We start from the raw sequence: 12,648 nt of genomic DNA, 5'->3' as shown, positions 1-12,648 counted from the left end.
TTCTGTAAAAATTGCTGCAGTATTTAGCAATTAATTTTTGGTCATCTGTAATAACACCATCAATGTTTAACTTATGGATAGTGTTATTTTTAGAGTGAAATTTCTCAAGTCTAAAGAAATAGGATGAATTCTGTTCTCCCTCCTCAATCCATTTTTTCCTAGATCTAATAAAGGCTCCTTCTGCTTTTAATTTATATATATTATCCAGTTTATTTTGTAACTCAATTAGTTCCATCTTCTCCTCCCCCAAGAGGTCAGCTGGGGACCTCTGAGAAAGGGAAGTTATCTTAATGATCACCTTTTCCTCCTCAGCTCTTCTGGTCTTAGCAAGATTACTACCATATTTTCTAAGATATTTGGACACCTCAAATTTAAAGAGCTCCCAGTTCTTGCAATAAGATTTTTCTTCACAAGCCCTTTCCCAAAAGTGTGAGAGCAGATCTTTAATCTCAAATGTAACTATATCATTATTTAATAATGAGCCATTTAGCTTCCAGTAGGATGTTCTACCAAGGTTCGTATCAGGGGTAAATATTTTGATATCAATGTAAATAGCCCTATGGTCTGTGAGGGGAGTAGTACAAATATTTGTAGTAACACACTCACTATCAATACATTTGGATATAAGCCAAAAATCTATTCTGGATTGTCTGGAGCCTGTTTTGTTACTCCAAGTGAATGATCTTTCGGCCGGAAACCTCTCTCTCCATATATCAGTAAGATCAAACTTTTCCATAAAAAGTATTAAACCCAAATTCTGATTGGTTGGCCTACCTGGGGGCCATCTATCAGTTGAATTATCTATTGTAATGTTAAAGTCCCCTCCTATCAATAATAACGAATTGGGAAATTTAGATAACCAATGAAGTATATGTTTCTCTATAGATTCAAGCAACTCATCATTCTCATGTTTGGTGTTGTACCCGTAGAAGTTTACAGTAATGAGTGTAATGTCATTGTAACTGATCACAAGACAAATAAAGTGACCAAAGGGGTCATATTCCGAGTGTAGAATATTACCACCAAAGGTATTTTTCATTGTAGTGACACCAGCAGAGCGTTCAGATCCATGGGAAAGCCAAATATCGTTGCCCCACTGTGACCTCCAGAAGTTGTCATCAGCAGAAATTGAGTGAGACTCTTGAAAAAAGCAAAAATCTGTTCGAAATTGTTTAGCAAATAGAAATAAGGCCTTGCGCTTCACACTGTTTCGTAACCCCCTAGCATTAAGAGATAATATAGACAAAGACAAAACAACAAAGATTATATAAAAGTATAAACTGTAGTAGGATGAGTCAAAGACGTAGGAGCAGTGAACGTAAACGATAAGGAACCGAGATCTGCACCATTTAAGTCAATTTAAAGTGAAAATAGCTTATTCCATAACCTTGGAAATTCAACTCAACTGGAAATTATGTTCAAGACCAAACCAAGGGTTCTTGTAGTAAGAGAGACTAAAAACCCTCTTTAGTGTAATCAGGAACTATTTTGAGAAATAAAACAAATAATAATTTAAATAAAAGGGTACCTACTATTTTAAGTACATATGAAAACTGATCATAAAATAATTGTATAACAAAATGTTTTACATATAAACGTTCCTAAGACCTTTTTTGGAAATAAGTATTAATAACTAAATAGAACAATAACCGTGTAAAGTCAGAGCAGACCTGTATGCCATTTAGGACAGTATCTTAGTTACTGTATACATAAAACATAAATTCAGCTTTCAATCTTCTTCGTAAGTTTATAAACAAAATAGGACTTCTGGTCATACAAGAACAAATTAATGAATTGAAATACCTGAGTATTCCTTTAAAATAGTCACCTGATGCTTGTTAGGTAAACCGCATAAGGAAAATGAGAATACCATGGCTGAAACCATCAACCTGTTCCTTCTGGTGAGATTTTAGGGAGGAATATGGATTTCTGAACCGTTGATGAAACCTCGTCCTCCGACGAAGTAAGCAGCCTTCCCCTCACTTCGTGCTATCTTGATCGTTGGCCACAACTTGTTCCTTCTTTCTATGTCTTCCGGGCTGAGATGCTCGGCGAAACGCATACCATGGCTCTGAAGGAAGGCGTTCTTCCTAGCAGCTTTCCAGACAGCATCCCTGTAGAATCTGGTAGTGAATAGGATGATGATACCCCTGGGTCTTGAATCGCTTTGCTGTTGCTTCTTGCCGAGGCGATGTACAACGTCGATGGTAACACCAACTTTGTTCTTCTCTGCAGGCAAAACGTCTTGGCAGATACGGATAGCCTCTCCTCGCACATCTTCATTCTCCACCTCTGGCAAGCCGTAGAGTCTCAGGTTCCATTTTCTTGTGTATTGTTCCATATCAGTGAGACGTCTATGGTAGACATTGTTATTCTTTTCCACCCTTTCCACATTTTTTTCAACTTTTGCCACTCTCGTTTTCACATCATTAATTTCACCACATGCAAACTCCACAGTCTTTTTCAAGCCTTCGATAACCATGGTGTTCGCGCCTACCATTTTCTCAATGGCGTCACACCTGGAGTTGATGAGTAAGGAGAGAGTAGCCACGATGTCAGAGTTCATGTTGGGTTTTTTGGAGGGTGGAGGTTTGCACGGAGTAACCGGTAAAGAGGGGAATTCGTCATCTTCAGCATTCGAAAGCATGATATTATCCATAGGCACCAATCAGAATTTGGGTTTAATACTTTTTATGGAAAAGTTTGATCTTACTGATATATGGAGAGAGAGGTTTCCGGCCGAAAGATCATTCACTTGGAGTAACAAAACAGGCTCCAGACAATCCAGAATAGATTTTTGGCTTATATCCAAATGTATTGATAGTGAGTGTGTTACTACAAATATTTGTACTACTCCCCTCACAGACCATAAGGCTATTTACATTGATATCAAAATATTTACCCCTGATACGAACCTTGGTAGAACATCCTACTGGAAGCTAAATGGCTCATTATTAAATAATGATATAGTTACATTTGAGATTAAAGATCTGCTCTCACACTTTTGGGAAAGGGCTTGTGAAGAAAAATCTTATTGCAAGAACTGGGAGCTCTTTAAATTTGAGGTGTCCAAATATCTTAGAAAATATGGTAGTAATCTTGCTAAGACCAGAAGAGCTGAGGAGGAAAAGGTGATCATTAAGATAACTTCCCTTTCTCAGAGGTCCCCAGCTGACCTCTTGGGGGAGGAGAAGATGGAACTAATTGAGTTACAAAATAAACTGGATAATATATATAAATTAAAAGCAGAAGGAGCCTTTATTAGATCTAGGAAAAAATGGATTGAGGAGGGAGAACAGAATTCATCCTATTTCTTTAGACTTGAGAAATTTCACTCTAAAAATAACACTATCCATAAGTTAAACATTGATGGTGTTATTACAGATGACCAAAAATTAATTGCTAAATACTGCAGCAATTTTTACAGAAAATTGTATAGCTCTACGTACTGTCAGGAATCCACTGATATGTTTTTTAACTCACTGAATAATGTTCACTCTATCAGTGATATAGAATCTAAACAGTGTGATGAACCCATCAAAGTTGAAGAGATTATAGAGTCTATCAAACATCTAAAGAACAATAAATCACCAGGTGTTGATGGAATTACATCAGAATTTTACAAATTATTTTCTGAACAAGTAGCTCCCTTCCTATTTGAAGTCTTTTTTAGAGAGTATTAAAAACAATGTTCTCCCTCCTACAATGAGTCAGGGGTTAATAACACTGATACCTAAGCCTAAAAAAGAAGTGCTGCTCATCGATAACTGGCGTCCAATTTGTCTTCTTAATAATGACTATAAGATATTAGCCTCACTACTTGCAAAAATAATTAAAGAAGTTCTGGATGCAATCATTGATGAAACACAGTCTGGCTTCATGAGGAACAGACATATTTCTAACAATGTCAGACTAGTATTAGACGTACTTGACTACTCAGACCTAATAACTGAGGATAGCTTCATATTATTTTTAGATTTTTATAAAGCATTTGACACAGTAGAGCATCAGTTCCTCTTCCACTCCCTTGAGAGACTTGGCTTTGGGGATTTTTTCTGTAAGGCTATTAAGACTCTCTATGCAAATGGTAACAGCTCTATCAAATTGAAATATGGCACCTCACCTAGATTTGAGTTAAAGAGAGGAATTAGGCAAGGTTGTCCTATCTCTCCGTACCTGTTTTTATTAATCACCCAACTTCTTGCAAATTCTTTAAATAATAGTCCTGTACAAGGTATTTCCATAGCTGGTAAAGAAATTATTATAAGCCAGCTGGCTGACGATACTACACTTTTTCTGAAAGACGCTAACCAAATTCCCATATCGATCAATGTGATACAATCCTTTTCCAAAGCGTCTGGTCTATATCTTAACATTATGAAATGTGAACTCATGGCTGTCAAAGATTGTGTGACACCTTCATATTATGGTATTCCAGTAAAAGAAGAACTTACATATTTAGGCATAACCATTACAAAGGATCAGAAGTCTAGAGGCTTACGAAATTTGAACCCTCTTATTAAAAAAACCCAGAAGAAACTAAATCAATGGCTACAGAGGGACTTATCTTTAAAAGGTAGAGTCCTGATAACCAAGGCTGAAGGTATCTCTAGACTAACATATGGTGCTCTATCTTTATATCTTGACCGTAAAATAAGCAAGGAGATAGACCAGATGCTTTTCAACTTTCTTTGGAGAAACCGTACCCATTACATTAGGAAAACTGTTGTAATGAACACTTATGAGAATGGTGGACTGAATTTTCTGGATTTTACTACTTTAAATAATACTTTCAAGATCATTTGGATAAAACAATTCCTAAGAAGACCCACTTCTATCTGGAATTTTATTCCTCATCATGTCTTCTCTACTTTTGGTGGCCTTAACTTCATGTTGTTTTGCAATTATAATATTGACAAAGTTCCAGTGAAACTTTCTGCTTTTCATCGGCAGGTTTTCTTGTCATGGTCCTTAATTTATAAACACAATTTTTCTCCACACAGATATTATATATGGAATAATCGTGATATATTGTATAAAAATACCTCTCTGTTTTTAGAATATTGGTTCAGAAATAATATCCTATTGGTGAGCCAACTGGTAAATGCAGAGGGTTTTTTACTCAGTTATAAAGAATTCTTATCACTTTACAAGGTCCCTGTAACACCTAAAGATTTTGCAATTGTTTTAGATGCCATTCCCTCAGGTGTTGCTATGTTATTCAGGAACATGTCAAGACCTGACCCTCAGAGCCTACCTTCTATTGACCCTGTTGACTCATCAGTAGGAAAGATTTGTTTATCTTTTGGTCCATTCAACAACAGAGCGATACGATCCTTGTTTCAGCAGGATGTTGTATCTATACCTTATGTCATGCCTTATTGGAATGGATTTATTGATAAAATCTGTTGGAAAAAAGTTTGGATGTTGCCACAAACATACCTACTTGTTAACAAAATTAAGGAAATTTCCTTTAAAATTATTCATAAATATTATCCTGCCAACCACTATATGAAGAAGTTTAAGGAAAACATCAACTCAAATTGCTCCTTTTGTAATGACCACCCAGAAACAGTTGTGCATCTTTTTTGGCATTGTATGCATGTAAGAAAACTGTGGCAAGACATCAGTAGGTTTATAATTGAACACATTTATGAAGATTTTACACTATTGTGGAGAGATGTACTGTTTGGATTCTTTACATACAATAGAAATAAGCGGAATCATTTTTATGTAATTAATTTCATTATTCTTTTGGCCAAATTTCATATACACAAATGTAAATTTCCAAACAGAAAACCACATTTTCGTACCCTACAAAAAGAAATTGAACTGTATTTTAAGACGGTTAAATGCTCTACTAACAAAAAAGCTGTTAGAATTGTAAGTATATGCATGTCCCTTAAGGTCCTTGTGTAATTGTAATGTGATATTGTACCCCCTAGCTCGATTGTCCATTGTTTGTAATCTATGTATGCTTGTGTTCCCTCATGTGCTTTATGTATTGATTTGTTGTTAATAATAAAAAATAAAAAAAGTTCATAAACAACGCCATAAATCGTTGTACATGTCGCAAACCAAAATATTGACCTGCTGTGCACGCCTGCGTTACCGTTTCCACGGTAACTTCGATGCGAAAAGAGTTTACCTCTGACATATATCCCACCAAGAGAAGATGGTGAGCAGTTTTCAGTTTATTATATAACTAGTGAGTTAGAAAATTAATATCTGGTTAGGTTGTTAAGATATTAAGTATCAAGATACAGGTAGTTGCATAAGTACTTGCTCTGGCAAGTAACACATTGGCTTACGTTACATAGCTAACGTTAGTTAGCTAGCTAAACCAGAGTTAGCTAAGTAATCAAGCTAACGTTAGCTACAGTGGGGCAAAAAAGTATTTAGTCAGCCACCAATTGTGCAAGTTCTTAAAAAGATGAGAGGCCTGTAATTTTCATCATAGGTACACTTCAAATATGACAGACAAAATGAGAAAAAAATTCCAGAAAATCACATTGTAGGATTTTTTATGAATTTATTTGCAAATTATGGTGGAAATACTTATTTATCTCAATACTTTGTTATATACCCTTTGTTGGCAATGACAGAGGTCAAACGTTTTCTGTAAGTCTTCACAAGGTTTTCACACACTGTTGCTGGTATTTTGGCCCATTCCTCCATGCAGATCTCCTCTAGAGCAGTGATGTTTTGGGCTGTTGCTGGGCAACACGGACTTTCAACTCCCTCCAAAGATTTTCTATGGGGTTAAGATCTGGAGACTGGCTAGGCCACTCCGGGACCTTGAAATGCTTCTTACGAAGCCACTCCTTCGTTGCCCGGGCGGTGTGTTTGGGATCATTGTCATGCTGAAAGACCCAGCCACGTTTCATCTTCAATGCCCTTGCTGATGGAAGGAGGTTTTCACTCAAAATCTCACGATACATGGCCCCATTCATTCTTTCCTTTACACGGATCAGTCGTCCTGGTCCCTTTGCAGAAAAACAGCCCCAAAGCATGTTGTTTCCACTCCCATGCTTCACAGTAGGTATGGTGTTCTTTGGATGCAACTCAGCATTCTTTGTCCTCCAAGCACGACGAGTTGAGTTTTTACCAAAAAGTTATATTTTGGTTTCATCTGACCATATGACATTCTCCCAATCTTCTTCTGGATCATCCAAATGCTCTCTAGCAAACACAAAATTCAGACGGGCCTGGACATGTACTGGCTTAAGCAGGGGGACACGTCTGGCACTGCAGGATTTGAGTCCCCGGCGGCGTAGTGTGTTACTGATGGTAGGCTTTGTTACTTTGGTCCCAGCTCTCTGCAGGTCATTCACTAGGCCCCCCATGTGGTTCTGGGATTTTTGCTCACCGTTCTTGTGATAATTTTGACCCCACGGGGTGAGATCCTGCGTGGAGCTCCAGATTGAGGGAGATTATCAGTGGTCTTGTATATCTTCCATTTTCTAATAATTGCTCCCACAGTTGATTTCTTCAAACCAAGCTGCTTACCTATTGCAGATTCAGTCTTCCCAGCCTGGTGCAGGTCTACAATTTTGTTTCTGGTGTCCTTTGACAGCTCTTTGGTCTTGGCCATAGTGGAGTTTGGAGTGTGACTGTTTGAGGTTGTGGACAGGTGTCTTTTATACTGATAACAAGTTCAAACAGGTGCCATTAATACAGGTAACGAGTGGAGGACAGAGGAGCCTCTTAAAGAAGAAGTTACAGATCTGTGAGAGCCAGAAATCTTGCTTGTTTGTAGGTGACCAAATACTTATTTTCCACCATAATTTGCAAATAAATTCATTGAAAATCTTACAATGTGATTTTCTGGATTTTTTTTTCTCATTTTGTCTGTCATAGTTGAAGTGTACCTATGATGAAAAAGACAGGCCTCTCATCTTTTTAAGTGGGGGAACTTGCACAATTGGTGGCTGACTAAATACTTTTTTGCCCCACTGTATCTTGCAAACAAGTCACAGCTTTCTCATTACAGCAAGTGCTACTGCAATTATGATGCTGCTGCAAGTCTGTGTTTTTTCAGCCTTATCTTGCTACAGCTAAATATTCTATCCCCTAACTTTCTATTCTGTATGTTCTCTCCTTGTTAGCCACCCAAGGATTTCAGCAAGTTGCAACATTGAATGCCCGCATCTTGCAAGAATTCAGTAGTTTGCAAATGTGTCTATGATCACAATTGCTTGCATTTGCATTTGTTCATTAAGTACAAAGCCATTTTGGGTTTACTACCTTTTTATTTGGCCATTTTTATTGTTCAGAAATGTGGTGGGTACTCTCTTCGTTCACTGGACTTTATCCTGCTAACTGTTCCAAATGTCCTAACTGAATTTGGTAAAAGGGCTTTTATGTACTCTGCGCCATACAAAATACTTTTAAACTGGAAAACCTGTCCCGATTGGTATTTTTAAATCACTGATGGATGATCTTGAGGCTGATTCCCTGACCTGTCAATGTTTTTAATTTGCTGTCTTTGATTTTGTTATTCTCTTGTGAATTCTATGGTTTTTACTAGATTACTTGAAGTTTGTCTGTAATTTTTGTAATGACTTGGTGCTGCCTATCTTGGCCAGGACGCTCTTGAAAAAGAGATTTTAAATCTCAATGAGCCCTTCCTGGTTAAATTAAAACAATTAAATAAATTGAATTGTTGATTTGGTTCAAGTCTGCCCAAAAGAAAGGAGGCAAGCTCAGTATGGCTGAAAAGGAGCAACTTCAGAAAGAGGAGGATGAGAGAAGACAAAAGGAACAGGGTACTGGTAATTTCTCATAATTCAATCCATGACAAAACCTCTGTCGTATGCTAATGGTTGTATGTCTGTCTGTGCATTTGTACCATTTGATCTGTGTTATTGAACTGCCATTTGTATTATGAGATGCTTCAATAGTATACACAGTGATACATCAGTAATAGATATAGTACACGGCTACATGCTATTGAAGTAGCCCCATGAGTGTACGTTTGACCCATGACTCCTTTTCCCCTCTGCTGTGTAGAGGAGGCTCGACTCCTGGCTGAGAAAGAGGATCAAGAGAGGCTGGAGAGAGAGAGGAAGGAGCAGGAGGAGCATCAGAGACTGGAGCTAAAAGTGTTACCATCACTGACCTTTATCGTTCATGGTTATCGGTGTGTTTGTGTACGGAGAGGGCTCTGGAAGTTAAACCTGTTCATAATGTCCTAATGAAAAAGAGTGATCATTGCTGGCTTTCTGTGACAGCACAAAGATCGCAGAGAGGACGAGCTGAACGAAGTGCGTCATCTACTGGAAGAGAACCAGACTGCAGTCAACATGTGGGAGACTGACTCCAGAGCGAAAGCCAAGGTGTGTGATTGTTCTAAGCTCTAACTCTGGCCTGAGTTTTGTGTAGTTACTGAAGACTAGCCATTCTAGTCTTGTTATGGTTTTACCAGACACCGTGTCCAAGAGACTACCATAATGGCAGGCCTTGGTAGACGTAGATAAATAAATCAGATGAGCCCCATTTGACGTAGTTAAACACTGCTTGTTTTCTCCCCAGTGAGACAGGTACATGCATTGTGATGAAGTCCAGACCCGTCAGTCCAGCAGGAGATCAACACCTTCATTAACCTGTGGTGGGAGGACCCAGAAGTCCAGATCAAACCAGTTCTAAAGGAGTGTGCCCTGGCTCTACAGGTAGGTCTGCTATTAAACACCAGGGTCACATTATGGAGACATGAAACAGGAGAAGGGGGTTCTACCTGTTCTGTATGTGTCCGATAAGAACGCTCAATTCCGTTTTGCATTTGAAAACACTTGTTCCTGTTTAAGCCCACTTAACGCGACTCTGTCAAGAGCACTTCTATTTGAGACCGGTATTGATCTGTATAAGGATTCTACCAAATGAATGATGAACATAAACACAGCTGCACTTCATCTCCGCCTGCAGTTGCTAGAGGAGCTGGAGGGTATGCTGAGGGACCAGCCTGAACCAACTGATGCCCTGAGGTACCAGGAGACCCTGCTCTCCATCCAGACTCTCATCCAATCCAAACATGACCACAGCACTGAGGAGATACTCAAGGTAGGGTTACTGATGATGTTTAAGACATGCACAAAACATGTCTGCCAGTTTGTTTAGGAAACGACTGTATTTAAGTTTTGTAATGTAAGATGAGCATGTTTTGCTGATGTCTGTTTGTTTCTCTCTGGCCACAGTGGGCGAACGCTCACTCAGATGTTGAGATGAGGAACATGCAGACAGTGGTCCAGGATGACATCATCGCACTGTGTCTGTGGGACAACCTTAACAAGGCACGGCACAGACGTATGTCTGACTTTCGTTCTATTCACTTCACACAAATATACTTTCTATCTAGTCTCCTTGCTAACAGTCTGTTTCTACTCAAACCCATTCTCATGGATGTGTTGGGTGAAGTGAAAACAGAACTATTTAGTATTTTCAATTTGTGACAGTGTTTCTCTCTTTGTGGCTCTCCAGGTTGAAAGGGTTCCAGTTCGAGGAGGTGTGGCTGGGCTTTGAGCTGCCCAAACAGCTGCCTGCCAGTGACATCGCTGTGAGAATCCTCCACACCCACTACAACCACTTGTCTCACCTGGCCAACCTGAAAGCCAGACTCCCAGCAGGATGTCCCTGGGCCAGTGAGGAGCCCCTTCTGGAGGGAGCGACCCCTGCGGAGCAGCGTGGAGAGACGGTGACAGGAGAGGGAGCACACAGCAGGGAGGTGCAGAGGAAGAGGTGCAGTCTGTCAGAGGGTCCAAAGGCAGGAAGATAAGCTGGAAACAAAAGTCATAGGATTAATGGAAAGTTGTTTTAAAAGTGACATAGGCTAACGTCTGTGTGTGTGTGCATGTGTTTGTGTCAGAGTGCGGTGAGTGTGATGTCTATGAAGGAGGAGAGGAGGTGTGGTCAGAAGCAGCTGGAGGATGTGAAACAGAAGCTGGAGGAGAAAGGGAGTCAGATAGATACCGTGCTAGTCAGAGATGACTCAGGTGAGAGACTACAACTGGCTCAGAGGACAAAGTGGTCAAATATCATTCCCATGATATATTTCACTGTTCTTTTTGGGTTCTGTTTAGGGTTGCAACATTCCTGGAATCGGTAGGGAATCCGGGAGTCCCCCAAACAAGATTTCTGGCAAAAATAGAATTTTGGGAAAGTTACCAGAATTTTGCAACCCTAGCCATGTTACTATAAACACTGCTTGAGAATTAACCAGCCCCTTTCATTCCATATTGTGATTCCCATGTTCACCTGTACGTGTGTCCTGTCCAGGTGAGGGAGACTCCCCTACCCCGATGGACCTAGTGATTGACAGCTATGAGGGTCAGGTGGTTGACCTGCAGCAGTACACACCCCTGGGAGGAGTCTTCTACTGCGATGTGTTCCGCCTGCCGCCACAGTCCCAACAACTCAACGGATGGGAGATGAGAGAGGTGAACCAGAACCACCAAGTACAGCACCTATGCTGAGCAAAAATATAAACGCAACACGTAAAGTGTTGGTTTCATGAGCTGAAATAAAAGATCCCAGAAATGTTCCATATGCACAAAGCTTATTTCTCTCAAATTTTGGGCAAAATTTGTTTACATCCCTGTTAGTAAGCATTTCTCCTTTGCCAAGATAATCCATCCACCTGACAGATGTGGCATATCAAGAAGCTGAATAAACAGCATGATCATTACACAGGTGCATCTTGTGCTGGGGATAATAAAAGGCCACTCTAAAATGTGCAGTTTTGTCACACAACACAATGCCAAAGACGTCTCAAGTTGAGGGAGCATGCAATTGGCATTGACTGCAGGAATGTCCACCAGAGCTGTTGGCAGAGAATTGAATGTTAATTTCTTTACCATAAGCCGCCTCCAACGTTGTTTTAGAGAATTTGGAAGTACGTCCAAACGGCCTCACAACCGCAGACCACGTGTAACCATGCCAGCCCAGGACCTCCACATCTGGCTTCTTCGCCTGCGCGATCGTCTGAGACCAGCCACCCGGATAGCTGATGAAAGAGAATTTCTGTCTGTAATAAAGCCCTTTTATGGGGAAAAACAAATTCTGACTAGCTGGGCCCCTGCCCATTCTTGTGGAATCCATAGATTAGGGCCTAATGAATGTATTTAAATTGACTGATTTCCTTATGAACGGTAACTCACTGAACTCGTTGAAATTGTTGCATGTTGGGTTTATATTTATGTTCAGTATAGTTCAGAAAGTGCCCTTTCTAACAGCAGTTTCCCTTCCGACCGCTCAGTGTAATGTACTCCATGGACTGTCACTGGGCACCCCTTCTGTGGGTTACTGAATGTGTAAACTCCTCTTTGCAGTTGTTAGATATGATGCATTAATCAAGGGGACTAGATAACCTTGAGGAAAGTAAGAACCACTTCTGCCTTTATTTCTCTTAAGTTAACATTAATTAGTGTCTCTCGCCCCAACCCCCAGCTGTTGGACACAGGGCTGCAGCCGTTCCCTTACCCCACGGAGCAGTCCCGGATCCAGGGCTCTGCCTCCATGAAGCTGGAGGACAGTGGGGTCCTGACCTGTCCCCCTGTAGGGGTCACAGTCACCCTGCCTGACTCTGTCCTGTACCTGGAGGACCCACAGGTGGCCCGCTGGGACCTTAAAGGTGAGTGACACCTGGAGGAGAAC

The 12,648-nt window shown here is 40.2% G+C and overlaps 1 pseudogene; it reads left to right on the top strand.

The window, feature by feature from the left end:
• The first annotated feature begins 8,010 nt into the window (after positions 1-8,010).
• On the top strand, positions 8,011-12,633 carry LOC109896308 (protein CASC1-like; annotated as a pseudogene).
• Positions 12,634-12,648: the final 15 nt, after the last annotated feature.

The sequence above is a fragment of the Oncorhynchus kisutch genome, linkage group LG9 (assembly GCF_002021735.2).
Source record: "Oncorhynchus kisutch isolate 150728-3 linkage group LG9, Okis_V2, whole genome shotgun sequence".
Lineage (NCBI taxonomy): Eukaryota > Metazoa > Chordata > Actinopteri > Salmoniformes > Salmonidae > Oncorhynchus > Oncorhynchus kisutch.
This window is presented reverse-complemented; position numbering and strand designations above follow the sequence as displayed.